This window comes from Pongo abelii, chromosome 2 (genome assembly GCF_028885655.2).
Source record: "Pongo abelii isolate AG06213 chromosome 2, NHGRI_mPonAbe1-v2.0_pri, whole genome shotgun sequence".
NCBI lineage: Eukaryota > Metazoa > Chordata > Mammalia > Primates > Hominidae > Pongo > Pongo abelii.
Genome location: NC_085928.1, coordinates 119,474,566 through 119,501,759, shown reverse-complemented (window position 1 = coordinate 119,501,759; position 27,194 = coordinate 119,474,566).

The window sequence follows — 27,194 nt, the reverse complement described above, 5'->3', positions numbered from 1 at the left end:
TTTTAACTGAGATATGCAACTTACTGGAAAAATGAACTGCTCATGTAGAGATCAGAGTCATAGGGCGTTTTATGTTGACACTTGCAACATTTGAGCTGTCTGCAGTAGTCACAGAGGGTGGCTATGAAATATTAGAGCAGTAATTTTATGCATTTACAATTTAATACTGCATCTTTCCATTTGTTTACATTTATCTCAACTTTGACACCATTTCTGGTGTTTGTGTGCATAAGTTTTGATAGATATTTACTTTTTATAATAGGTTTTCCTATAGCTTATGGTAGTAAATGATAAAATAGACTAGTGTCTACATATATTTTATGTATGCATAACATACCTAATCTTTTCTTCATTTTTTCAGTATTTCTAGGCTACAAGATTCACCTATGAGTTTTTTCAAATTGTTAAAAGACTCTAAAAAATGTTTCAATATATTTACTGAAAAAAATGTACATATAAGTGAGCTCATACAGTTTAAGCCCAAGTTATTGGGTCAACTGTATATACATGTATATATAATGCATATGTATATGTATATATGTAGGGACAGATCATGCTAATTAAATATATCACATATATATCATACTCATTATTTTCCAAATCTATAATAGAGTTCACATGTCCTGACAATGTGAATTTTTTGCACGGTCACATTGAACTTGGGACTGTCAAGCTATTGAGGGTACAGATCTCTATAGAAATTGCAAGAAAGTGGCTCCAAATAAGAGATAAATCAATAACTTCTCAAATCTGAGAGAGAGAAAAAAATTCTAATGTACTTTAACAGTAACACATGCTTTGGAGCATGAAATCTGCCACAGATTTTACAAGTGACTGAATAATTTTGATCTTTGGTTTTCTTGTCATTGAAATCATTTTGGTAACGTCTACTCACAAGGGTAATTGTAAAGATTAAGTCAGCTGGTACAGGTAAAGCCATCAGCACACTGCTTAGCATGTATGAGCTGCTCTGTTAATGGTAAGTATAACTGCTGGTCTTATCATTATTATCATGAGCAATACTGTCATTACTAATATTAAGATTAATTATAGCCTTCCATGTATGTTGCTGTTCTCTTCTCTGGAATTATATTCCCTCTTAGTAAAACAGGTTTAGCTAATCTAGTACAGCTATACTCAGAGATGCCTGCATGTGCTTTGCTAAGACCTGAAGTTGGTATCTATGATGCTGGCAATGATTGAAGAAAGGACGAGAACCCACTTCACTCAGCAATACTTATTAACACAGCCTTAGAGAGGACAATTTCCTTCCCCATGACAGTTTTATTATTACAGCTTTCATCTCAACAAGCAGAATAAATACAACCTTCATAAGAAGTGCTCCAGATAGGCCAGCAAGTATTACACTGACTTTTGACACAGGTAACACTGAAATTATGAATGTAATATTGTCATGTTTGTTTTGTGCCTTGGAAAGCCAGCTAGAATATTGAATATAAAGTTGTATTGTAGAAATGTAAATCAGCTGTTAAACTATATTAATGAGAAGCAGTCTCTGCTTTCATTATCTAGCTCCTGTTCTCTTTTTCTTTGTCATGTAAACATTTAGGTTACAGATGAAGTGCTCCTTACATTAATGTACATGTGACTTCTGGATGAGATTAGAAATCATGCTGCTGCTTTAAGATATTCACATGAATACATTTAGGGGAAATGCTTCTATTTTTTAATATTAAGGTAAACCTTCCATTAAAGTTTAAAAAAGCAATCAAAATTATTTTTCCCACATCCAATTTGCTCACATTATCAATCATCAATCCCATTATTCAGATACACTATTTTTTTTTTAATTTTGGAGAGTCTTGCTCTATCCCCCAAGTTGGTGTGCAGTGGCATGATCTCGGCTCACTGCAACCTCCACCTCCCAGGTCCAAGCAATTCTCATATTTCAGCTTCCTGAGTAGCTGGGATTACAGGCACCCACTACCATGCCCAGCTAATTTTTGTATTTTTAGTACAGATGGGGTTTCACCATGCTGGCCAGGCTGGCCTCAGACTCCTGACCTCAAATGATCTGCCTGCCTCGGCCTCCCAAAGTGCTGGGATTGCAGGCATGAGCCACCATGCCCAGCCTCAGATACACTATTAAAAATAAAGTTGACAATTTTATGAATATGCATTGAGGTACCTATATCATATTGATTATATGGTTAATCTTTGAGCTCTTGCTTAAATCTGCCTGGGATCATATTCTGCCTTATGTTAAACACATTACTGAACTTCTCTCTGCTCCACTCATTCAACAGATGTTTAGTGACCCTCAACCATGGGCTGCGCACCATTCTAACACAACATTGAACAAAAGAGAATAATCTGTAAGCAAATAATGCTTACACATTAGTGGGAGATCAATAAATGATTAAAAAATGTGTATCAGGTTATGTGTCATCATCTGGGTTCTCCAGAGAAATAGAACCAATTTATACAATATTGGTTATATACACCTGCACATATGTGTGCATATATAGACACATGCACAAAGATACAAATATACATACATATATATACATAGAGAGACAGAGAGATTTCAAGGAAATGGCTCACAAGTTTGTGGAGGCTTCAGCAGGGAGTCAGTCCTTTACTGAAGCTCTTCAACTGATTGACTGTGGGACACTTATGGAGAATAATATTTTTACTTAACAAACAATGATTTGAACATGTATCTCACCTAAAAAAAAATTCTTCACAAAAATATCCAGACATATCTGACCAAATATCTGGGTATTGCGGCCTAGCCATACTTCATCTCTGATTTAAGACATAAGTCAGTTATGCTTCCACTTAACATGATAAAACTATTTTGCTTGCAACTAAAAATGCATGAAACTTTTCCTAGGAGGGGATTCAAGGTCCTTGCGTAATGATCATTCTTCTCTTGATATCCATAGTAACTTAAATACTATTACATAAAATCACTACATGTTATGATACATGATAATAGAATAAGAGAGAGAAGAAAATGAAGAGTTGCCACATACACACCCACAAATATATATATGTGATGAAATAAGGAAGAAATACTCATAAATACTCCTGACAATTACAGTTCTAATTTCTGTAGCTGATGACATCTTCCTGCATAGCTGTTATTTATAACTAGTTTATTCTACTTCTCATTCTCTATTACCTTTACTATCAGCAAGTAACTCAACTGGTTCTGGCTCTTTACCCGATGGGTTGACCCAACCCTTCATTCTTAATGGGTCTGGGCTTAATAATTTTCCCTGAATTTAGTAGTTGTAGTTTTCCATTGATTAATAACAGGGCACAGTATAACTAAGAGACACCCTAAGAGATCTCCTGTATTTCAGACATATTTATTCAGCTCCATTGTGAGTAGCAGTACAATTTCCCCTTGGTAATTAGGATGAATTACCCCAGCCAACACCGTAACCTCCTTCTCTGCCTGTTGATTCAAGGAATGAGTAGCACAAAGTAGTCAGATGGCTGTCTTAATGTCCAATTCAACGGAGTCATTGTTTCTTCAAGTAGAAGCATTCTTCCCTTTGGAATTAAAATTTCTAGGTCAACAGAACATAATTTTGCAGTGACAGGATGGAAAATTTTGCTGGTGAATTACCAGGAATATAGTGAGTGGTGCCACTTCCCTTTCTACTCATTGAATAACCCCCTTTCTACTCATTGAATACTGGACCTGTGAATCCAAACTATGGGAGAAACAACACCATGTATTAGGTGCTGATTCAGATTATATACAGCTTCCTGAAGAGCCTTGCCGAAACCCTGCATGGTATTTCCATCTAGCTGGCACTGTAATTGAGTCATCCAAGGCCACGAAGCCATTCCAGCATTCTTTCAAGTCAAGTGCTTCAGGATGCTGTAGAACATACTAACACACTAGTACATGTCATGATCATGGGCCCATTGCTGCATTTCATTTGCTGTGAAATGAGCATCTTGATCAGGATAAAGCTGCATGGAATATCATGATGATGGATAATGAATTCTGTAATTCATGGATGATAGCTTTGGCAGAAGCATTGTATGCAGTGAAGGCAAATCTTTATTCAGAGTAAGTGTCTATTCCACTAAGAACAAACACTGCCTCTTCCATGATGGAAGTGGACCACGAGGCAACCAGATCTACCATGTAGCTGCCTGACCACACTTGAGAATGGTGCTATATAGGAGACTCAGTGTTAGTGTCTGCTACTGGATGATGGACACTCAGCTGTGGCCATAGATAGGTAAGACTTGTTGAATAGAAGTGCATGTTGCTGAGTCTATGCATAGCCTCTATCCCTTCTGCACATGCTGAATAGGTGAGTTGAATGGGAAGGTAATGTGAATGGGAAACCTGTGCATTCTTATGTCCTTGATGATGAAACTAAACTCTGCAATCCTTTCAGGATTGTGGCATTGCTCTTCATTTACTATTTCCCTAGTTAGAGGTAATTCTAGTGGCCTCCACTTGGCCTTTTCTACCATAATAGCCTTTATTCTATGTTATAAAGGGTAATCTTCTTTAATCAATGTTTACAGATTCAAATGTTCATTTTATCTTCAAAATACCTTTTATAGAAATATCTAGAATAGCATCAGTAAATATCTTGTACCACGGCCTCACCAAGTTGACACATAAAATTATCATTACACAATGATACAAAATGAGGCCTCTTCATAATTTTAAGCTACACAAAAACAGGGTCAACATACCACCCATGAAATGCCAAGGATCTTCTTTCTTGGCTAAAACAAGTGACTACTACTTTTTTTTTTTTTTTTTTTCTGAGATGGAGTCTTGCCCTGTCACCCAGGCTGGAATGCAGTGGCATGATCTTGGCTCACGGCAACCTCTGCCTCCCAGGTACAAGCAATCTTCCTGCCTCAGCCTTCTGAGGTAGCTGAGATTACAGGTGTCCACCACCACATCTGGCTAATTTTTGTACTTTTAGTAGGGACAGGGTTTCTCCATGTTGGGCAGGATAGTCCTGAACTCCTGATCTCAAGTTATCCATCCACTTTGGCCTCCCAAAGTGCTGGGATTACAGGCATGAGCCACTGTGCACAGCCGTGACTACTACTTCTTTACAAATTACAACTTTATCTTCATTCTCTGTCTCTATAAATAAGATTAATTGAGATACTCAATCACAAAATTGTTCCCACTTTCTGAAAGCATCCAGTCTAGAACAAATCCCCATTCCCTTAGACCCACACTCAAGTCACCCAACGAAAGTCCAAATATTACACAATTCCCCATGGTGCATGGTCTCTCTCTCTCTCTCTGCAGAGAGTGATTAACTCAATTTATTCAACTGTAGGTATGCTTTTGATGGTCTTTGGTTAGAAGGCATTGACATGAGTAACATGTCAAGTAAATGCACATATCTGATGGCTCGAAAATAAAACATATATCAAGTTATAATCTGTGATTTACAAATAGCACACTGTAGTCTGCTTAAGAAAATGTAACAAGAGTGATGAGATAAGGCTAGTGAAGATAATAGGTCTAATATTTCATGCCTAAGCACGTATATTTTATCCAAGGAAAAAGGGAGCAATAAAAAATGTTAAGAAACACAATAGAATTTTAGAAAGATCACATTAGAAACACTAGGACATATAATGTTAGTTACTTTCCATTTGTATTATGTTGGTCACTTCAGGACTAGTTACCATATATCAAACATGGAGGACATTACTTCAGTTTTTATAGTAAGTAGCTGAGCCCAGACAGAAAACTAGTGCCAAGTTCAGTCAATATGCCTAAAATTGAGACCAAGAGGAAGTAGATAAGGCAATGTAAGTTGATTGTATAGTATCATTTCTTCTTCTAGAGCATGAAAAATGAATCCGTTAGAAAACTTTCATACATTCTGTAATGATGGAATATCAAGTTATTGGAAGAAGAAGGATAGATTTTATTTTAAACAAAGAAATTGAAGTTTTAAAAATTAAGAGTGTGAGTTTTCTCAAAACATTTTAAAATCTTTTTTCAAATCGCCGGCCCTACCATTGATCTACTCATTCTTTGCAAATGGCCTTGTTATTTCATCAAATTCCCTTTGTTGCAATTGAGTATGATTATTTCTTCACTACCTCTCTGCTGTTACAGAGATTAAGAACTGTCACTACGTCTTGAACATCATCTTTTTGTACCTTCTTTTGTGCCATCACAAATCATTTATTTCTCATCCCTTTTCTCTTGAATTTTTGATATGTTCATATTTGAAATGATAGAACCAAATAAGTAGTCAGGGAAGAGAGTTACTAATACTACTGAGAATTTTTAAGGCCAAGAGAAAGCCCTGAATGGTCAAACACAACCTTAGAAATCAGCATATCAGTAATTTTTACAACATAATTTAGAATTTTTAAATGACAATAAAATATCAGATTTGTTTCAAATGTTTTGCATTCAGTGTTTTAATAATTATAGCTATCAATATATTTTCTGAGATTAAAATTTTATTTTTTATTTTACAGCTAAGGAGCTTAGATTCCTAATATTGAAAAATCAAAGGCAACATAAGGATTGTGTAAACTTTACATGAAATCCCATTTTCAGTTCAATTCTACATTATCAATATTACTAAAATATCAATGAATCAACACTTGCATTTCAAAATACAGTACATAGAATCATTGCATGCAACTACAGAATTATCTATAAGATGTATAAAAAGGGGATAGGTGAGGTGGGGAGGAGAAACAATAAGAAAATTAGGTATTTTAGGCTAATTAAAGGGTCAGGATAATATATGTTGCAGGACATAGAAGTCAGCCATGTTATTCTGGCTGTCTTATATTTCGGGAAGACCTGGGTTTTGATATAAAAGTTATTCAGCTTCCCGGATTAACTGCTAAAACATGGGAGACTACAGGCAACTCATTTAACATCTCTGGGACTGAGTCTTGTCATCTGGAAAATAGGGTAATCACAGTAACTACTTCAAATAATTGTTGCCACATTTTCAATTAGAAAATGTGTGTGGCAATCATCCTATTACTGGAAAGAACTAACTAAATAATACTGTTTGTTGTAATATTAGTGAAATTAAGTGGATATTGTTAGGAAAATTTATAAAGACATTGAACCTCAGCAGTTGTCAAATACCCACAGTAAACAATGCACTATTTTGGTACAAAAAAATCTCAGTCTCTATTTACACTACTGATGAACCAAGAAAATATCTTCCTAAAAATATTGAATAAAAAATATTGTCATATGTAAGCATTTTAGGAAATTGTTAAGTGAGATAAAGACATATATTTCTGTAGGTATGTGAAAGTATATATGTGTGTGTATATTTATATATACACAATTACATAAGGCAAACTTTTTTAAAGGTCAATGAAAAAATGTGTTTTTTATATATATAATTTTCGTGTGTAATAAACTCCTTTAATTTGAAAATATATTTTTGAAGTGGGAAATATGACATATCTAATTATGTCAGGGAGTATCTTTAAATCACAAAAATGCATAATTCAGCTTTTTCTGAGATCATGGCTGACGGGAGGCAGGACTAGATTGCAGCTTCCATGCGGACAGACAGAGCAGCCTGTGGAGGCTCGCATTGTGAACTTTTGTTCCAGAATGACTGCAGGAATACATTAGGAAAGCCAAGAGAACCTAAAGACCCTCTGAAGGAAGCAGATTGCTCCTGCAGGACCTGGGAGACACCCCAATTACTGTGAGTTCCCAAACTGTGAAAGCGGGAAAGGGAGAATGTCTATCCCCAAACACCCATTCCCCCTGGGGAAACTGAAGTCCTAGATTATGGGAAAATATTCTGATCTCACCTGAAGCAGAGTCCATTTAGATAGCAGAGTGAAATACAGAGGTAGAGGAAGCAGACGAAAAAGTCCTGTGGTTTCACTGGGTCTCCTAGCAAGCCATTTCTCCTTTGCCTCACAGTGGTCCTTCAGGAGGGCTGCCAGAGGAACTAGGAAAATGTTGCAGGGAGAAGGAAACCTCCAGCTGAACTTTGTAACAATTTGAACCCATCCAGAAGTCTCCCGGTCAGAACTTGGGGGAGGGCGAGAATCTGCTAGGCAGACTCCACAGGCAGGGAAAGAACAAAAGCCATGCTTGCTTTTGAAGCTGGCAGGCAGGTAGCTGGGGAGCGGAGGGGGGAGGGGCACAGTGGGAGTGAGACTGGCTCTCTGGGTTGCGTGGGAGCTGTGACTGCTTACTTTCCCTCACTTCTCTGAGAGCCTGTGTGACACAGTAGAGGCAGCCATAATCCTCCCAGGAACATAACTCCTTTGACCTGGAAACCACACTCCCATTACACACAGCAGCCCCAGCAAGACCTGCCCAAGGACAGTTGAGATCAGACATGCCTAGTCTTGCCCCCACCTAATGTTTGTTCCCTACTCATGCTGGTAACTGAAGACTAAGGGCATATATATACTATTGGGAACCCACTACCTGTTCCTCCCCGTACTACCACAGCTAATGCTCTCTTGAAAGTACCACCTCATGGCAGGAGGCCAACCAGCAGAAAAATAGTGCATTAATCAACCAAAGCTAAGGACCCTCACAGAGTTCATTTCACTACCCTGCCACCTGCACTGGAGCAGGTGCTAGTATTCATGGCAATCTCCAGTACCAGCTTGGAGCCTGGTAGACTTCCTGGGTGGCTAGATCTAGAAGAAAGATAATCACTACAGCTCGCCTCTCAGAAAGCCACATCTTTAGGAAAAGGGGGAGAGTACTACATTAAGGAAACACCCAATGAGACAAAAGAATCTTAACAACAGTCTTGAGCCTTAGACCTTCCCTCTGAGAGAGACTACTCAAATGCAAACGAACCAGAAAACCAACTCTGGTAATATGACAAAACAAGGTTCTTTAATGCCCCCCAAAAATCACGCTAGCTTACCAGCAATGGATCCAAACCAAGAAGAAATCCCTGATTTACATGAAAAAAAAATTCAGAAGATTAATTATTAAGTTAATCAGGAAGGCATCAGACAAAGATGAAGACCAATGTAAGGAATTTTTTTAAAAAATGATATAAGAAGTGAAGGGAGAAATATTCAATGAAATAGAGCGCATACAGAAAAAAAAATAAAAACTTCAGAAAACAATGGACACACTTTTAGAAATGCAAAATACTCCAGTCTCAGCAATAGAATCAAACAAGCAGAAGAAAGAAGTTCAGACCTCAAAGACAGGGTTTTTAAATTAACCCAATCCAACAAAGACAAAGAAAAAAGAATAAGAAAATATGAACAAAGCCTCCAAGAAGTCTGGGATTATGTTAAATGAGCAGACCTAAGAATGATTGGTATTTCTAAGGAAGAATAAAAATCTAAAGGTTTGGAAAATATATTTGGGGGAATAATCAAGGAAAACTTCCCCAATCTTGCTTGAGACCTAGGCATCCAAATGCAAGATACTCAAAGAACACCTGAGAAATTCATCACAAAAAGATTATTGCCTAGGCATATTGTCATCAGGTTATCTTAAGTTAAGATGAAGCAAAGAATCTTAAGAGCTATGAGGCAAAAACACCAGGTAACCTATAAAGGAAAACCTATCAGATTAATAGCATATTTCTCACTGGAAATCCTACAAGCTAGAAGGCACTGGGGCCCTATCTTCAGTCTCCTCAAACAAAACAATTGTCAGCCAAGAATTTTGTATCCAGCAAAACTAAGATTCATAAATGAAGGAAAGATACTGTCTTTTAGAGACAAACAAATGCAGAGAGAATTCACCACTACCCAAGCCAGCACTACAAGAACTGCTAAAAGGAGCTCTAAATCTTGAAACAAATCCTGGAAATGCATCAAAACAGGACCTCTTTAAAGCATAAAGCTCACAGGAACCTATAAAACAAAAACACAATTAAAAAATAAACAAAAAACAAAGGCATACTGGAAACAGATAACATGACAAATAGAATGGTACCTCACATCTCAATACCAACATTAAATGTAAATGTCCTAAATGCTCCACTTAAAAGGTACAGAATTGCAGAATGGATAAGAATTCACCAAACAACTATCTGTTGCCCTCAAGAGACAGACCTAACATATAAGGACTCATATAAACTTAAGGTAAAGGGGTGGAAAAAAAACATTCCATGCAAATAGACACCAAAAGTGAGCAGGAGTAGCTATTCTTGTATCAGAAAAAAACAAACTTTAAAGCAACAGCAGTTAAAAAAGACAAAGAGGGACATTATATAATGATAAAAGGTCTTGTCCAACAGGAAAACATAACAATCCTAAATACATATGCACCTAACACTGAAGCTCCCAAATTTATAAAACAATCACTAATAGGCCTAAGAAATGAGATAGACAGCAACACAATAATAGTGGGGAACTTCAATACTCTACTGACAGCACTAGACAGGTCATCATGGCGGAAAGTCAACAAAGAAAAAAATGGATTTAAACTATACCCATGAACAAATAGACTTAACAGATATTTACAAAACATTTTACCCAACAAATGCAGAATACACATTCTATTCAACCGTGCATTGAACTTTCTCCAAGATAGACCATATGACAGGCCATGTAATGAGCATCAATAAATTTAAGAAAATTGAAATTTTATCAAGCACTCTTTCAGACCACAGTGGAATAAAACTGAAAATCAACACCAAAAGGAACATTTAGAACCATGCAAATACATGGAAATTAAATAACCTGCTTCTGAATGATCATGGGGTCAACAATGAAATGAAGATGGAAACTAAAAAATTCTTCAAACTGAATGACAATAGTGACACAACCTATCAAAACCTCTGGGATACAGTAAAGGTGTCACTAAGAGGAAAGTTCATAGACCTAAACACCTACATCGAAAAGTCTGAAAGAGCACAAATACACAATCTAAGGTTCCACCTCGGGGAACTAGAGAAACAAGAACAAACCAAACCCAAACTCAGCAGAAGAAAGGAAATAACCAAGATCAGAGCATAACTAAATAAAATTGAAGCAAAAATATAAAAAAGAGAAATGAAACAAAAAAATAGATCTTTGAAAAGATAAATAAAATTGATAGATCATTAGCAAGATTAACCAAGAAAAGAAAACAGAAAATCCAAGTAAGCTCAATTAGAAATGAAATGAGAGATATTACAACTGACACCACAAAAACACAAAAGATTATTTTGGCTGCTATGAACATCTTTCTGCACATAAACTAGAAAACCTAGAGATGGATAAATTCCTGAAAAGATACAACCTTCCTAGCTTAAATCAAGAAGAATTAGATACCCTAAACAGACCAATAGCAAGCAGCAAGGTTGAAATGGTAATAAAAAAAATACCAACCAAGAAAAGTCCAGAACCAGATGGATTCACAGCAGAATTCTACCAGACATTCAAAGAATTGGTACCAATCTTATTGACACTATTCCACAAGATAGAGAAAGAGGAACACTCCCTAAATCATTCTATGAAGCCAAGATTACTCTAACACCAAAACCAAGAAAGGACATAACCAAAAAAGAAAACTACAGACCAATATTTCTGATGAACATAGATGCTAAAATCCTTAACAAAATACTAGCTAACCAAATACAACAACCTATCAAAAAGATAATCCACCATGATCAAGTGGGTTTCATGCCAGTAATGCAGGGATGGTTTAACATATGCAAGTCAATAAAATGTGATACACCACATAAACAAAATTGAAAAAAACACATGATCATATCAATAGATGCAGAAAAAGCATTAGACAAAATCCACCATACTTTGTGCTTAAAACTCTCAGCAAGGGACATACTTCAATGTAATAAAATCCATCTATGACAAACCCACAGCCAACATAATATGAAACAGGGAAAGTTGAAAGCATTCCCTCTGAAAACTGGAACAAGACAAGGGTGCCCACTCTCACCACTCCTCTTCAACATAGTACTGAAAGTCCTAGCCAGAACAATCAGATAAGAGAAAGAAATGAAGGGCATCCAAATTTGTAAAGAGGAAGTCAAACTGTGGCTGTTTGCTGATGATATGATTGTTTACCTAGAAAACCCTAAAGACTCCTCCAGAAAGCTCCTAGAACTGGTAAAAGAATTAAGCAAAATTTCTGCATGCAAAATTAATGTACACAAATCAGTAGCTCTCTTTTACACCAACAGCGACCAAGCTGAGAATCAAATCAAGAACTCAATCCCTTTTTAAAAAGCTGCAAACAAAAAAAAATCAAATAGTTGGGAACACACCTAACCAAAGAGGTCAAAGACTTCTACAAGGAAAACTACAAAACATTGCTGAAAAAAATCATGGACAACACAAACAAATGGAAACAAATCCCATGCTCATGGATGAGTAGAATCCATATTGTGAAAATGACCATACTGCCAAAAGCAATCTACAAATTCAATGCAATTCTCATCAAAATAACACCATCTTTCTTCACAAAATTATTTTTAAAAATCCTAAAATTCATATAGAAGCTGAAAAAAAAGCCCACAAAGTCAAAGCAACTAAGCAAAAAGAACAAATCTCGTGGCATAACATTATCTGATTTCAAACTATACTTTAATGCCTTAGTCACCAAAACAGCATGGTACTAGTATGAAAATAGGCACATAAATGGAAAAGAATACAGAACCCAGGAATAGACCAAAATACTTACAACCAACTTATCTTCAACAAAGCAAACAAAAACATAAAGTGGGGAATGGACACCCTATTCAACAAATGGTGTTGGGATAATTGGTAAGCCACATGTAGGAGAATGAAACTGAATCCTCATCTCTCAATACAAAAATCAACTCAAGATGAATCAAGGACTTAAATCTAACACCTGAAACTATAAAAATTCGAGAAGATAACATTGGAAAAACTCTTCTAGACATTGGCTTAGGCAAAGATTTCATGACCAAGAACCCAAAAGCAAACTCAATAGGAACAAAGATAAATAGCTGGGACTTGATTAAACTAAAGTACTCTTGCATGGCAAAGGGAACAGCCAACAGAATAAAGAGACAACCCACAGAGTGGGGGAAAATCTTCACAATCTATACATTTGTCAAAGGACTAATATCCAGAATCTACAATGAACTCAAGCAAATTATCAAGAAATAAACAAACAATCCCATCAAAAAGTGGGCTAAGGACACGAAGGACAATTCTCAACAGAAGATACACAAATGGCCAACAAACATGAAAAAGTGCTCAATCACTAATGATCAGGGAAATTCAAATCACAGCAACAATGTGATATAACCTTACTCCTGGTACGCATGGCCATAATCAAAACATCAAAAAATAATAGATGTTGGTATGGATGTGGTGGAAAGGGAACACTTCTATACTGCTGGTGGAAATGTAAACTGGTCCAACCACTATGGAAAACAGTGTGGAGACTCCTTAAAGCACTAACCATAGAACTACAATTTGATCCAGCAATCCCACTACTGGTATCTACCCAGGGGAAAAGAATTCATTATATGAAAAAGATACTTGCACATGCATGTTTATGGCAGCACAATTTGCAATTGCAAAAATGTGGACCCAATCCAAATCCCCATCAATCAACAAGTAGATAAAGAAACTGTGATATACATACATATAGATAGATAGAGAGAGGGATAGATAGATAGAGAGACAGACAGACAGATACACACACATATACATATAAACTGTGATATATATATATGGAATACTACTCAGCCACAAAAAGGAATGAATTAATGGCATTCACAGTGACCTGGAAGAGATTGGAGACTATTATTCTAAGTGAAGTAACTCAGGAATGTAAAACCAAACTTTGTATGTTTTCACACATAAGTGGGAGCTAGGCTATCTTGATGCAAAGACATAAAAATGACACAATGGAGACTCATCGAGAAATGGTGGGAAGGGGGTGAGGGATAAAAGAGTACAAATTGGGTGCAATGTATACTACTGGGGTGATGAGTACACCAAAATCTCACAAATCACCACTAAAGAATGTATTCATGTAACCAAACACACCCTGTTCCCCAGTAACTTATGGAAATAAAAGACAATTATTATTATTTTTGTTTTTGAGACAGAGTCTCGCTCTGTCATCCAGGCTGGAGTGCAGTGGCACAATCTTGGCTCACTGCAGCCTCCACCTCCTGGGTTCCAGCGATTTTCCTGATCCAGCCTCCTGGGTAGCTGGGATTACAGGCACATGCCACCACACCCGGCTCATTTTTGTATTTTTAATAGAGACAGGGTTTCACCATGTTGGACAGGGTGGTCTTGAACTCCTGATCTCAGGTGATCTGCCCACCTTGGCCTCCCAAAGTGCTGGGATTACAGGTGTGAGTCACCACACCCAGCCAAAAAACAATTTTAAAAAATGCATAATTCAGTGCTATAATTACAGGGCAAGACACCATTACTTTATTCTAGGGTTCTGAGCTTTCTTCCAGAAATTCAAGGATAGAGCAGTATTAGGAAATCTATTAATAAAATCTACCATATAAATGGATTGAAAAACAAAAATTGCATAGAAATCTGTGTAGGTCCTAAGAAGACATTTGAAATGACATCTGCTTTTAATAGAATACCACAATAAAATTTATAATATAGATATTTCCTTACCATGAGGAACACATGTGGCTATTGGGAAAATAATAGTTTATTTCTAATAAAATAAGAGAAACAGAAAGATGTTTCAGAGGTCTATTAAAAGAAAAAGACATAAATAAGAGAAAAAATAGCCAGGACTAGATGAGACAAAATATCCAGTATAAGTACTGAGAAAGAATAGTTAACATTACCACAATTTTCAGATGATTTGAGTGATTTCCAATGGGAGCAAAAAATTTCACAAATGATAGAAAATATAGAAAGATCGCTGGATAAATATAATTACATGTTAATGTGGAATTTTATGTATAATAAATGTATAGCATATTTGTATCAAAATCTCATTATTTTTCACGACTGAATAGTACTCCACTGTACCCTAGGATATTACTATTAGACAGTATTTCATTGTGCATATGTACCACATTTTCTTTATCCATTCATTTGTTGGTGGACACTTAGGTTGCTTACAAATCTTGGATATTGTGAATCGTGCTGCAATAAACATGGGAGTGTAGATATCTCTTTGATATACTGGTTTCCTTTCCTTTGGGTATATAGCCAGCAGTGGGATTGCTGGATCATATGATAGTTCTATTTTCAGTTTTCTGAGGAACATTCATATTGTTCTCCATAGTGTTTGTACTAGATTACATTCCCATGAACAGTGTACTAGGGTTTCCTTTTCTCAACAACATTTCCAGCATTTGTTATTGCTTGTCTTTGGTATAAAAGCTTTTTTAACTGAGATGAGATGATATCTCATTATGGTTTTGATGTGCATTTCTCTGATGATAGAGATGTTGAGCACTTTTCATATCATATTTGCAATTTATATGTTTCTTTTGAGAAATTATCTCTTCAGATTTTTGTCAATTTTTAGATCAGATTATTCTGGTTTTCTATTGAGCTTTTTGAGTTCCTTAGTCTTGTTATTAATCCATTCTCAGATGGATAATCTGCAAATATTTTTTCATTCATTGAGAAGTCTTTTTATTTTATTGATTGTTTTCTTTGCTATTGAAAAGCTTTTTATATTGATGTCATCCCATTTTTGCTTTAAGTGCCTGTGCTTGTGGGATATTACTCAAGAAGTCTCCCCAGAGCAATGTCCTGGAGAGATTCCCCAATGTTTTCTTTTAGCAGTTCCCTAGTTTGAGGTTTTCAATTTTTCTTCAATCTATTTAGATCTCATTTTTTTGTATGTGGTGAGAGATAGGCATCTATTTTCATTCTTTTGCATATGATATCCAGTTTCCCCAGCAACGTTTACTGAAGATACTGTCCATTCCCCAATGTATGCTTTTGGCAGTTTTGTCAAAGATGAGATAACTGCAGAGGTATGAATTTATTTCTGGGTTCACTATTCTGTTCCATTGGTCTTTGTGTCTGTTTTTATGCCAGTACCACGCTATTTTGGTTACTATAGCTTTGTAGTTTAGTCAGATAATGTGCTTCTTCCTGTTGTGTTTGTTTTGTTCAGGATGGCTTTAGCTATTCAGGGTCTTTGTGATTCCATTTAAATTTTTATTATTTTTCCTACTTTCTGAAGAATCTTATCAGTATTTTGATAGGAACTGCATTTAATTTGTAGATTGCTTTGGGTAGTATAGACATTTTAACAATATTGATTCTTCCAATCCATGAACATGAAATGGCTTTCCATTTTGGTGTCCTCTTCAGTTTCTTGCAGCAATGTTTTAGCATTTTCATAGTAAAGGTCTTTCACTTCTTTGGTTAAGTTTATCGCTCAGTAATTTATTTTATTTGTAACTCTTGTAAACAAGATTACTTTCTTGATGTCTTTTTCAGGTTGTTCACTGTTGGCTTACAGAAATGCTTTATTACAGAGATATCAGTAATATTTGCATGTTAATTTTGTATCCTGAAATTTAACTGATTTCAGAGGAGAAATATTTTTATTATTTAAAGTATGAATAACCTCCTAAAATAGAATAAAACAAAAGTTTAAAAATAATAAACTTTTTTTACATACAACATATGTAATATGATACATACAACATATGTAATATAGCGATATGAGGATGTAAAAGATTCTTAAAATAGTTACTGTATATAAAGAAGAGAAATTACTGTATAGGTGAAATTTTTTTTTAGTGCACATGTATGTAACTATTGAAAAGTAAGCCAATAGAAAAAGTTATTTAAGAAACAAAAATAACATGACCCGACATTTGTAAGAAAAAGTTTGAATAAACTTTCCAAGTAAAGATGAATTATATATTATACCAAATGTAACAGGAATTGTAAAAAAAAAAAGGGAACATCCAGCAATTAAAAAGGACAAGCATAGTCTTCATGTAAATTCAGATAAGAAGACAGAAAGGTATATTAAAGGCCAATCAAACACACGAATAATTCTAGCAGACTAAATCTAGTACTTTGGATTTGTTAAATAATAAAATAATAGCATATTATTTAAAAAATGATCTATCAAAAATACAAGTCAACATGTTCATTGATTAAAGGGGAAGTTCACATTATCACATAATCAGATGCAGAACATGTTTAACAAAATTTAACTCTTGTTTTTGAGCTAATTAAACATTTTAACAGACTAGGGAACAGTAACAGTCATTGATAGTACAATGTTATTCTACTATTTTAAGTATTTATAATGAAAAATAGGAACAATCAGTGATAACTGCTATATTACTGTCTCTTCAACATTGTACTACAGATACTAGCCAATATAATAGGGCAAGACAAATAAATGAGTTTCAATTAGAACGTCCTAAATTGCAAAATATATTGTTATTATTGTATAATGTCTTCAGATAAACTATTCTAACTATAATGAATTTTATTATAGTAATTGGATATAAAATATATATAATATATAAACACCTATAACATCTAATAGAAAGAAAAGTGAGAAAGAATATTAACAATGATGTACACATATTTAGAAATATATTTTTCATAAGATATTAAAGAATCTTATAGAAAAAATAATTAGAATATTTAGAGACAGATAATGGTTCTCAAATAGATTCAGATATGTGTCAGTATAGAAAGACTCAATATCCTAAAGATGATTTAATCAATATTAATCTATGAATGAATAAATGAATTCATAGGTTAATGAATAAATTTGGATTTAATCCAAAATAACCTATGAATAAACTATATTTTAATCACTTTACCATAACAATTGTTTATAGAACTAGGCAAGATAGTCTTTGGAGGTAAATTGCTAAGCAGCAGGTCTGTAATTCAGTCTTTTTTCACTTGAGGATGACGCTGGTAAAGAAAGGAAATGACTACGTCTAATATCCTTATAAACATTCTGGTGAAAACCTACATACAAATAAGGCAATGGCACTTGCTGGTGAGGAAGACTTCATGCAATTATGTTTTCAGGATATATCTGGTTATCTGGGATTTCTTTTGGTGAAAAAACCAAAACCAAAACCAAACAAACAAAAACTATGTTTTAGACCAATAAGGCATGACTCCACGTAAACTGTGTAAGGATCTGAGCATAATATGGAGATATTTCATAGCTTCACATCTTGCTTAGAGATTTCTTATGTTTATCTGGGCCCAGAGAGCATTTTGATGCTGACAGAGGGAACCTGGTAGGTTCTCGATTTCTCCCTGCTTGACCTGTGCTTTGAGATTATTTATAGTCTTGAAATTTCTTATAAAATTTGATACTAGGTAAGGTTTCTGATTCATGTGAGTCTGATGTGACAATGTGATCCTTTGTATTAACTCGAATCCAGAAATTAATATGGAAGAATAAAGAGGAAAAGTAGCCCATTAATTTTCTTAAGAAGGACTGGGAATACTGATTAAAGGCATAGCCAGATAACAAAGTTCATTTTAAATCCATTGTATTTAAATCAGGTAATATTGTGTGAAACAAACACAATGGAGCTAAAATAGTATTTTAGACTACATGAAAATCAGTAACTCCCATTCATAAAAGATACCATTCACAGAGTAAAATGTGAGTCTCAGAATGAAAGAAAATATTTTCAGGCATATTTTTATTTTATTCATTTGTCTGCTCACTGAGAAACTAAATCACTTTGGAGATTTTTTAAAAAGTTCATTTTTAGACAATAGCTTACACGATACTATACTTCGTTATGGTATATATTTGTAAAATGCTCCCCTTTTAAGCCTATTGAAGAGTCTTATTTAATTTATTGAGTATTAGAAAAACACCAAATAAATTGTAAAATAATCAATGATGTTTCATCTAAAATATTTACGAGAATTCATTTACAATGACAAATCATAGCTATAAGTTAAAATTTAAAAAAGATTTTCATTTCTCACAAACGTGTGTGCATGTGTGTTCTTTGAGGTATAGTTTATTTAATGCTTCCATGATTTGCTACATTCAGATGGTTTCCATGGAGACAATTAACTTCTGTTTAAGCTTAGGTGAGAAGGCAGGTTAATTTTAAATGAGCAGAAGAAGTGAAAATTTCATAAAACAAATAGTAACTATATCTATCTAACTGATCAATTTGAAACCCCCAGGTCAGTAAAATCTTTTTTAACCATGTTTCTTATATTTTCTGTCCTTTTCTATATCTATCTTTTCCTCAACCACTTCTCTTCAATTTTTTCCCTTCTATCTCATCCCGTTTTCTTCTCCATTATTCCCTTAGTTTCACACTGCACTTCTCTCAACTTCTTCATGAATATTAAAACTTTAAGTTATAATAAAGACTGGGAAAAATAATTTTGCCTTTCTAATCTTAATATGTTCTTGTATTGTTTACTTGGTTGTTTGTACCATTTACAATGACTGAAAATACAGAAAATCAGTGGGATTTTTTTTTTGAATGAAGATTGCTTCTCTTACTTCAGTGTAGAAAAAGAGACTTCAGAGATCTACCTGGAGAGCTGGATAGCGTGTGTTGGAGTTTTGAGCCCCAGTAGGTCAGACTCACTTCTAAGCAATAAGAGAAAGAGGCTGGCCACAATTCTGTGCCGGCAAAGGCGAGGTCTGCCAGTTGGAAAAGAATTCACTTGCACCTGTGGCAGAAGAAAAATGCAAGTTTCCAGTGAAGCAAAGATGGAGGAATAAAGACTGTATAAAAGACAGAGAGAGGCCAGGTGCAGTGGCTCAGGCCTGTAATCCCAGCACTTTGGGAGGCCAAGGCAGGCAGATCACTTGAGGTCAGGAGTTTGACACCAACTTGGCTAACATGGTGAAACCCTGTCTCTACTAAAAATACAAAAATTAGTCAGGCGTGGTGGCTCATGCCTGTAATCCCAGTTACTTGGGAGGCTGAGGCAGAAGAATTGCTTGAGCCCAGGAGGCAGAGGTTGCAGTGAACCGAGATCGTGCCATTGCACTCCAGGTTGGGCAACAGTGAGATCCATCTCAAAAAAAAAAGAGAGAGAGAGAAATAAGACATTGCGAGAAATGGTACCCCAAGGGAGAGATTCTGTGTGGAGATAAAACTGTGGAGGATTAAAGAGTGAGACTTGAGTGAGCAACCAAAGAATTTCCACATTAGAGAATCCCCAGAGATAGTGGAGATCTTCAGAGAATTTATACTATTATTCCACATGAAACAGACTCAACTCTAAACATGTGCCTCAAGAAGTTATGACAGACATATTTCAAAGTGGACCAAGTAAAATGGTTTGTGCTGTCTATTACTCTCCCTTCCCATTTCAACAGTGGAGGAATCAAGAATTGAAGCTGAGTTATGAAGCCGAAGCAAGCAGAGAAACTAAAGAAAAAGTCAAATTTTGTCCCCTATTCTCAACAGGCTTTCCACCTTCAGTGGGCCTGAGCTGGTTGAAAGAGAAGCTTTAACATTAAATTATTTCTGAAGACTGGATATCTAAAATATCAAATTGAGACTACAGACAATTTTTTTTATTATACTTTAAGTTTTAGGGTACTTGTGCACAATGTGCAGGTTTCTTACATATGAATATATGTGCCATGTCGGTGTGCTGCACCCATTAACTCCTAATTTAACATTAGGTATATCTCCTAATGCTATCCCCCTCCTCCCCCAACCCCACAACAGGCCCCGGTCTGTGATGTTCCCCACCCTGTGTCCATGTGTTCTATTTGTTCAATTCCCATCTATGAGTGAGAACATGCGGTATTTGGTTTTTTGTCTTCGCGATAGTTCGCTGAGAATGATGGTTTCCAGCTTCATCTATGTCCCTACAAAAGACATGAACGCATCCTTTTTTATGGCTGCATAGTATTCCATGGTGTATATGTGCTGCATTTTCTTAATCCAGTCTATCGATGGACATTTGGGTTGGTTCCAAGTCTTTGCTATTGTGAATAGTGCCACAATAAACATACATGTGCATGTGTCTTTATAGCAGCATGATTTATAATCCTTTGGGTATATACCCAGTAATGGGATGGCTGGGTCAAATGGTATTTCTAGTTCTAGATCCCTGAGGAATTGCCACACTGACTTCCACAATGGTTGAACTAGTTTACAGTCCCACCAACAGTACAAAAGTGTTCCTATTTCTCCACATCCTCTCCAGCACCTGTTGTTTCCTGACTTTTTAATGATTGCCATTCTAACTGGTGTGAGATGGTATCTCATTGTGGTTTTGATTTGCATTTCTCTGATGGCCAGTGATGACGAGGATTTTTTTCATGTGTCTTTTGGCTGCATAAATGTCTTCTTTTGAAAAGTGTCTGTTCATACCCTTCTCCCATTTTTTGATGGGGTTGTTTGTTTTTTTCTTGTAAATTTGTTTGAGTTCATTGTAGATTCTGGATATTAGCCCTTTCTCAGATGAGTAGGTTGCAAAAATTTTCTCCCATTCTGTAGATTGCCTGTTCACTCTGATGGTAGTTTGTTTTGCTGTGCAGAAGCTCTTTAGTTTAATTAGATCCCATTTGTCAGTTTTGGCTTTTGTTGCCATTGCTTTTGGTGTTTTAGACATGAAGTCCTTGCCCATGCATATGCCCTGAATGGTATTGCCTAGGTTTTCTTCTTGGGTTTGGATCCCTTCCTTACACCTTATACAAAAATTAATTCAAGATGGATTAAAGACTTAAATGTTAGACCTAAAACCAGACAATTCTTATGGATTGAAGGAACTAACAACTTTCTTCCTCTTCTTCTTATTATTTGTTACCTAAAGGTAACTAAGGAGGTGATGTTTCTTGGCTAAGTAGTTACTCAAACACAAAGAAAGGGCTAATTTTAGGAGGAAGTTTGGAAAGAAACAGGGGATCCGAGAGAGCTGGGAGGCTAGAGTAATTTCATTATAATATCTTACTTATTCCATTCTTTAAATGTAAAAGCTCACTAAAAACACTTCAGTTCAAGCCATAAGCTCTTAGCAGTCTCTAGCAAGTGTTTATCTGTTATTTTAGAATCCATTGGTTTATTAATCTAATCCCTAAATTTGGAGTCCCAGTGATGATCTAGCATCTCTTGAAATTTAGTTATGTAGAAGTTGTTTTTACCTTGCACATAGTGAAGTTTCAAGTGCTGCTATCAGGATAATTATCCTAATCTACTATTTCCATAAATATGGGCTTCTGGATAATATTTCCTTTAAGTGTTAATTTACTAACGTGTAGACATATCATATAATCAATAGTCCAGCATGTTGCTGTTATACTGACAAAATGAAATTCAATATTGAAAAATCCAAAGTACAATCACTTGCATGCATAAGAAAAGGCACATTTCCAAACTAGTGCTTCCAGATTAATAATTGCCTTATAAAAGAATCATTGCTCTTTAAATAAACAGAGAATCATTCAGAGTGTCTAATGAGTGAAGTGTAGAGAGTTTACTACATATAACTTATTATTAAATTAATTATATTTCTATCAGCAAGAAAGAATTAAGAAATGAATTTCAGAAAAAGTACCATTACAAAAACATCAAATGGCTCAAAGGAATAAATTTATAAAAGTGGTACAAATCTTCTAACTTTTAGTGTTTTTAAACTAAAATCATTATGAAGAAAAATTAAAGAACATCAAAGTATCATGTTCATAGATGGCACAACTCAATACTGTTATGATACTACTCTCCTCAAAATGATCTATAGATTTAATGCCTATCAGTCAGCATCCCAGCAGAAAATTATTGAAAATTAACATATCAATTCCAAAATGCAAAATGGAAAGCAAGAGCTCAAAAAGTTTCAAGGCAAACTTGAAAAAGTGGAACAAATTTAGAGCACTTACACTACGGCCTATTACAAACTAATTAAAACAAAGTTTTTACAGTCTATTTGTCCATCTAATTCTCAGTCAACTTAAAAATCTGACTTAGCATTTTGTTGGCCCCCAAATAATTTCAAGTACATTAATTCTATATTTTCCATTGTAGAATTGATTCCCTTTGCATATTTTCATTATTTGTAATATTTAAATATTTTATAAATTTTTTAAAGTAGAGAAAATATTATATGTACCAGATCTCATTGACTATATTGAACACATATTAATATGTATTAATATTGATTTTAATATTAACATTATGTTCTAATAAACATCATTTACATGTAATCACTATACCTGTCCTTATCTATCTGCACCTATACATGTGTCTGTATGTGTCTATATATACTAATGAGAAGAATGTAAGGATGACACTAAACAATGAACAATGCATGATTGACTACCAAAGAATTATCTAACTCAAAATGACCCTGATACACACATACACAGATATATGTATTAATGCACGTGTGTGAATATATATATGTGTGTGTGTGTGTGTAAGTATAAATTCTCCAATCTCATTCCTTCTTCCTTCACCTGCCTGAAATAGCTATGTTCCTGAAGTTAATATGTACATGTATTAGTTTAAAATACTTATCTTCTTTTCTGGATCATGAGTCCCTTGAGGGCTGAGATTGTACCTAGCCAAGTCTTTGGTGTACTCCAGTATTTAACACAATAAATTCCATGCCTAGATACTTCGTATATATATTTTTTTGTCTGGTTGATTAAAATTTTTTGAAATATGTAGGTATTTTTCAGTATTTCATTTTAATTTATTTACTGGCATTTTTTCTCAATCTCTGTGTTATTTTTTTCATGCTCTAAAAAACTGTATTATGCATTATCTTTCACAATCTACTTAAAGTTAACATCATGCCACTTCAAGATGTAGAAGACTTGCAACCTTTGATCATCCCATGGTAATTTATATTTAGTTTTTCAGATAGGTTACATCTACATACATCGACACCTCTATCAACATTTGCTTTAAACTGTCATGCATAAATTAAATAACTTAAGAAATATACTTTATGTTTACACCAATACTTATCCTGTTTCTCTTTCTTCTTGAAGATACAGGTTTCCCTTCAGTGTTATTTCTCTTCAGTCTGAATAACTTTCATTATTTTTTATAGATCATATATCCTGAAAAACAATTCTTCCAGTTTTCCTTCATTTGTGAATCTTTTTATTTCATTTTCACTCACAGGTACTTGCCTTCTTGAATATTTGATTCCTGTTCAATGTAGTGAAATGGAAACCCCTCAGAAGTTTCTATAATCCATTAATTACTTGTTAAAAGATGTCTATTTCTTCTGGGATATAAGATCACTGAGAGTAGGGTAGAGTATACTTTACCTCCATATCTCTACTGCTTAGCACAGTGCCTGATAATTATGTGAAACTCAAAAAATAATTTGCTGAACATGGGAATGAATGAGACTTAGAAAAAAACAAACGTCACAATAAAAAATGATAAAGGGGATATCACCACCGATCCTACAAAAATACAAACTACCAACAGAGAATACTACAAACACCTCTATGCAAATAAACTAGAAAATCTAGAGGAAATGGATAAATTCCTGGACACATACACTCTGCCAAGACTAAACCAGGAAGAAGTTGAATTGCTGAATAGACCAATAACAGGAGCTGAAATTGTGGCAATAATCAATAGCTTACCAACCAAAAAGAGTCCAGGACCAGATGGATTCACAGCCAAATTCTACCAGAGGTACAAGGAGGAACTGGTACCATTCCTTCTGAAACTATTCCAATCAATAGAAAAAGAGGGAATCCTCCCTAACTCATTTTATGAGGCCAACATCATCCCGATACCAAAGCCGGGCAGAGACACAACCAAAAAAGAGAATTTTAGGCCAATATCCTTGATGAACATTGATGCAAAAATCCTCAATAAAATACTGGCAAACCGAATCCAGCAGCACATCAAAAAGCTTATCCACCATGATCAAGTGGGCTTCATCCCTGGGATGCAAGGCTGGTTCAATATACGCAAATCAATAAATGTAATCCAGCATATAAACAGAACCAAAGACAAAAACCACATGATTATCTCAATAGATGCAGAAAAGGCCTTTGACAAAATTCAACAACCCTTCATGCTAAAAACTCTCAATAAATTAGGTATTGATGGGATGTATCTCAAAATAATAAGAGCTATCTATGACAAACCCACAGCCAATATCATACTGAATGGGCAAAAACTGGAAGCCTTCCCTTTGAAAACTGGCACAAGACAGGGATGCCCTCTCTCACCACTCTTATTCAACATAGTGTTGGAAGTTCTGGCCAGGGCAATTAGGCAGGAGAAGGAAATAATGGGTATTCAATTAGGAAAAAAGGAAGTCAAATTGTCCCTGTTTGCAGATGACATGATTGTATATCTAGAAAACCCCATCGTCTCAGCCCAAAATCTCCTTAAGCTGATAAGCAACTTCAGCAAAGTCTCAGGATACAAAATCAATGTACAAAAATCACAAGCATTCTTATACACCAATAACAGACAAACAGAGAGCCAAACCATGAGTGAACTCCCATTCACAATTGCTTCAAAGAGAATAAAATACTTAGGAATCCAACTTACAAGGGACGTGAAGGACCTCTTCAAGGAGAACTACAAACCACTGCTCAAGGAAATAAAAGTGGATACAAACAAATGGAAAAACATTCCATGCTCATGGGTAGGAAGAACCAATATCATGAAAATGGCCATACTGCCCAAGGTAATTTATAGATTCAATGCCATCCCCATCAAGCTAACAATGACTTTCTTCACAGAATGGGAAAAAACTACCTAAAAGTTCATATGGAACCAAAAAAGAGCCTGCATCACCAAGTCAATCCTAAGCCAAAAGAACAAAGCTGGAGGCATCACGCTACCTGACTTCAAACTATACTACAAGGCTACAATAACCAAAACAGCATGGTACTGGTACCAAAACAGAGATATAGATCAATGGAACAGAACAGAGCCCTCAGAAATAATGCCACATATCTACAACTATCTGATCTTTGACAAACCCAACAAAAACAAGCAATGGGGAAAGGATTCCCTATTTAATAAATGGTGCTGGGAAAACTGGCTAGCCATATGTAGAAAGCTGAAACTGGATCCCTTCCTTACACCTTATACAAAAACTCATTCAAGATGGATTAAAGACTTAAACGTTAGACCTAAAACCATAAAAACCCTAGAAGAAAACCTAGGCATTACCATTCAGGACATAGGCATGGGCAAGGACTTCATGTCTAAAACACCAAAAGCAATGGCAACAAAAGCCAAAATTCACAAATGAGATCTAATTAAACTAAAGAGCTTCTGCACAGCAAAAGAAACTACCATCAGAGTGAACAGGCAAGCTACAAATTGGGAGAAAAGTTTTGTAACCCACTCATCTGACAATGGGCTAATATCCAGTACAATGAACTCCAACAAATTTACAAGAAAAAAACAAACAACCCCATCAAAAAGTGGGCAAAGGATATGAACAGACACTTCTCAAAAGAACACATTTATGCAGCCAAAAGACACATGAAAAAATGCTCATCATCACTGGCCATCAGAGAAATGCAAATCAAAACCACAATGAGATACCATCTCACACCAATTAGAATGGCAATCATTAAAAAGTCAGGAAACAACAGGTGCTGGAGAGGATGTGGAGAAATAGGAACACTTTTACACTGTTGGTGGGACTGTAAACTAGTTCAACCATTGTGGAAGTCAGTGTGGCAATTCCTCAGGGATCTAGAACTAGAAATACCATTTGACCCAGCCATCCCACTACTGGGTATGTACCCAAAGGAGTACAAATCATGCTGCTATAAAGACACACGCTCACGCATGTTTATTGTGGCACTATTCACAATAGCAAAGACTTGGAACAAACCCAAACGTCCAACAATGATAGACTGGATTAAGAAAATGCAGCACATATACACCATGGAATACTATGCAGCCATAAAAAATGATGAGCTCATGTCCTTTGTAGGGACATGGATGAAATTGGAAATCATCATTCTCAGTAAACTATCGCAAGGACAAAAAACCAAACACCACCTGTTCTCACTCATAGATGGGAATTGAACAATGAGAACACATGGACACAGGAAGGGGAACATCACACTCTGGGGACTGTTGTGGGGTGGGGGGAGGGGGGAGGGATAGCATTAGGAGATATACCTAATGCTAAATGGCAAGTTAATGGGTGCAGCCCACCAGCATGGCACACGTATACATATGTAACTAGCCTGCACATTGTGCACACGTACCCTAAAACTTAAATAATACTAAAAAAAAAAAAAGAAAAAAACAAACGTCTAACACCAAGGCCTGGCATATTTCTACTAAGCTATTTTATGTTTATTTATAATTTTGCCAAAAAGTTGTGTTATTTGCTAG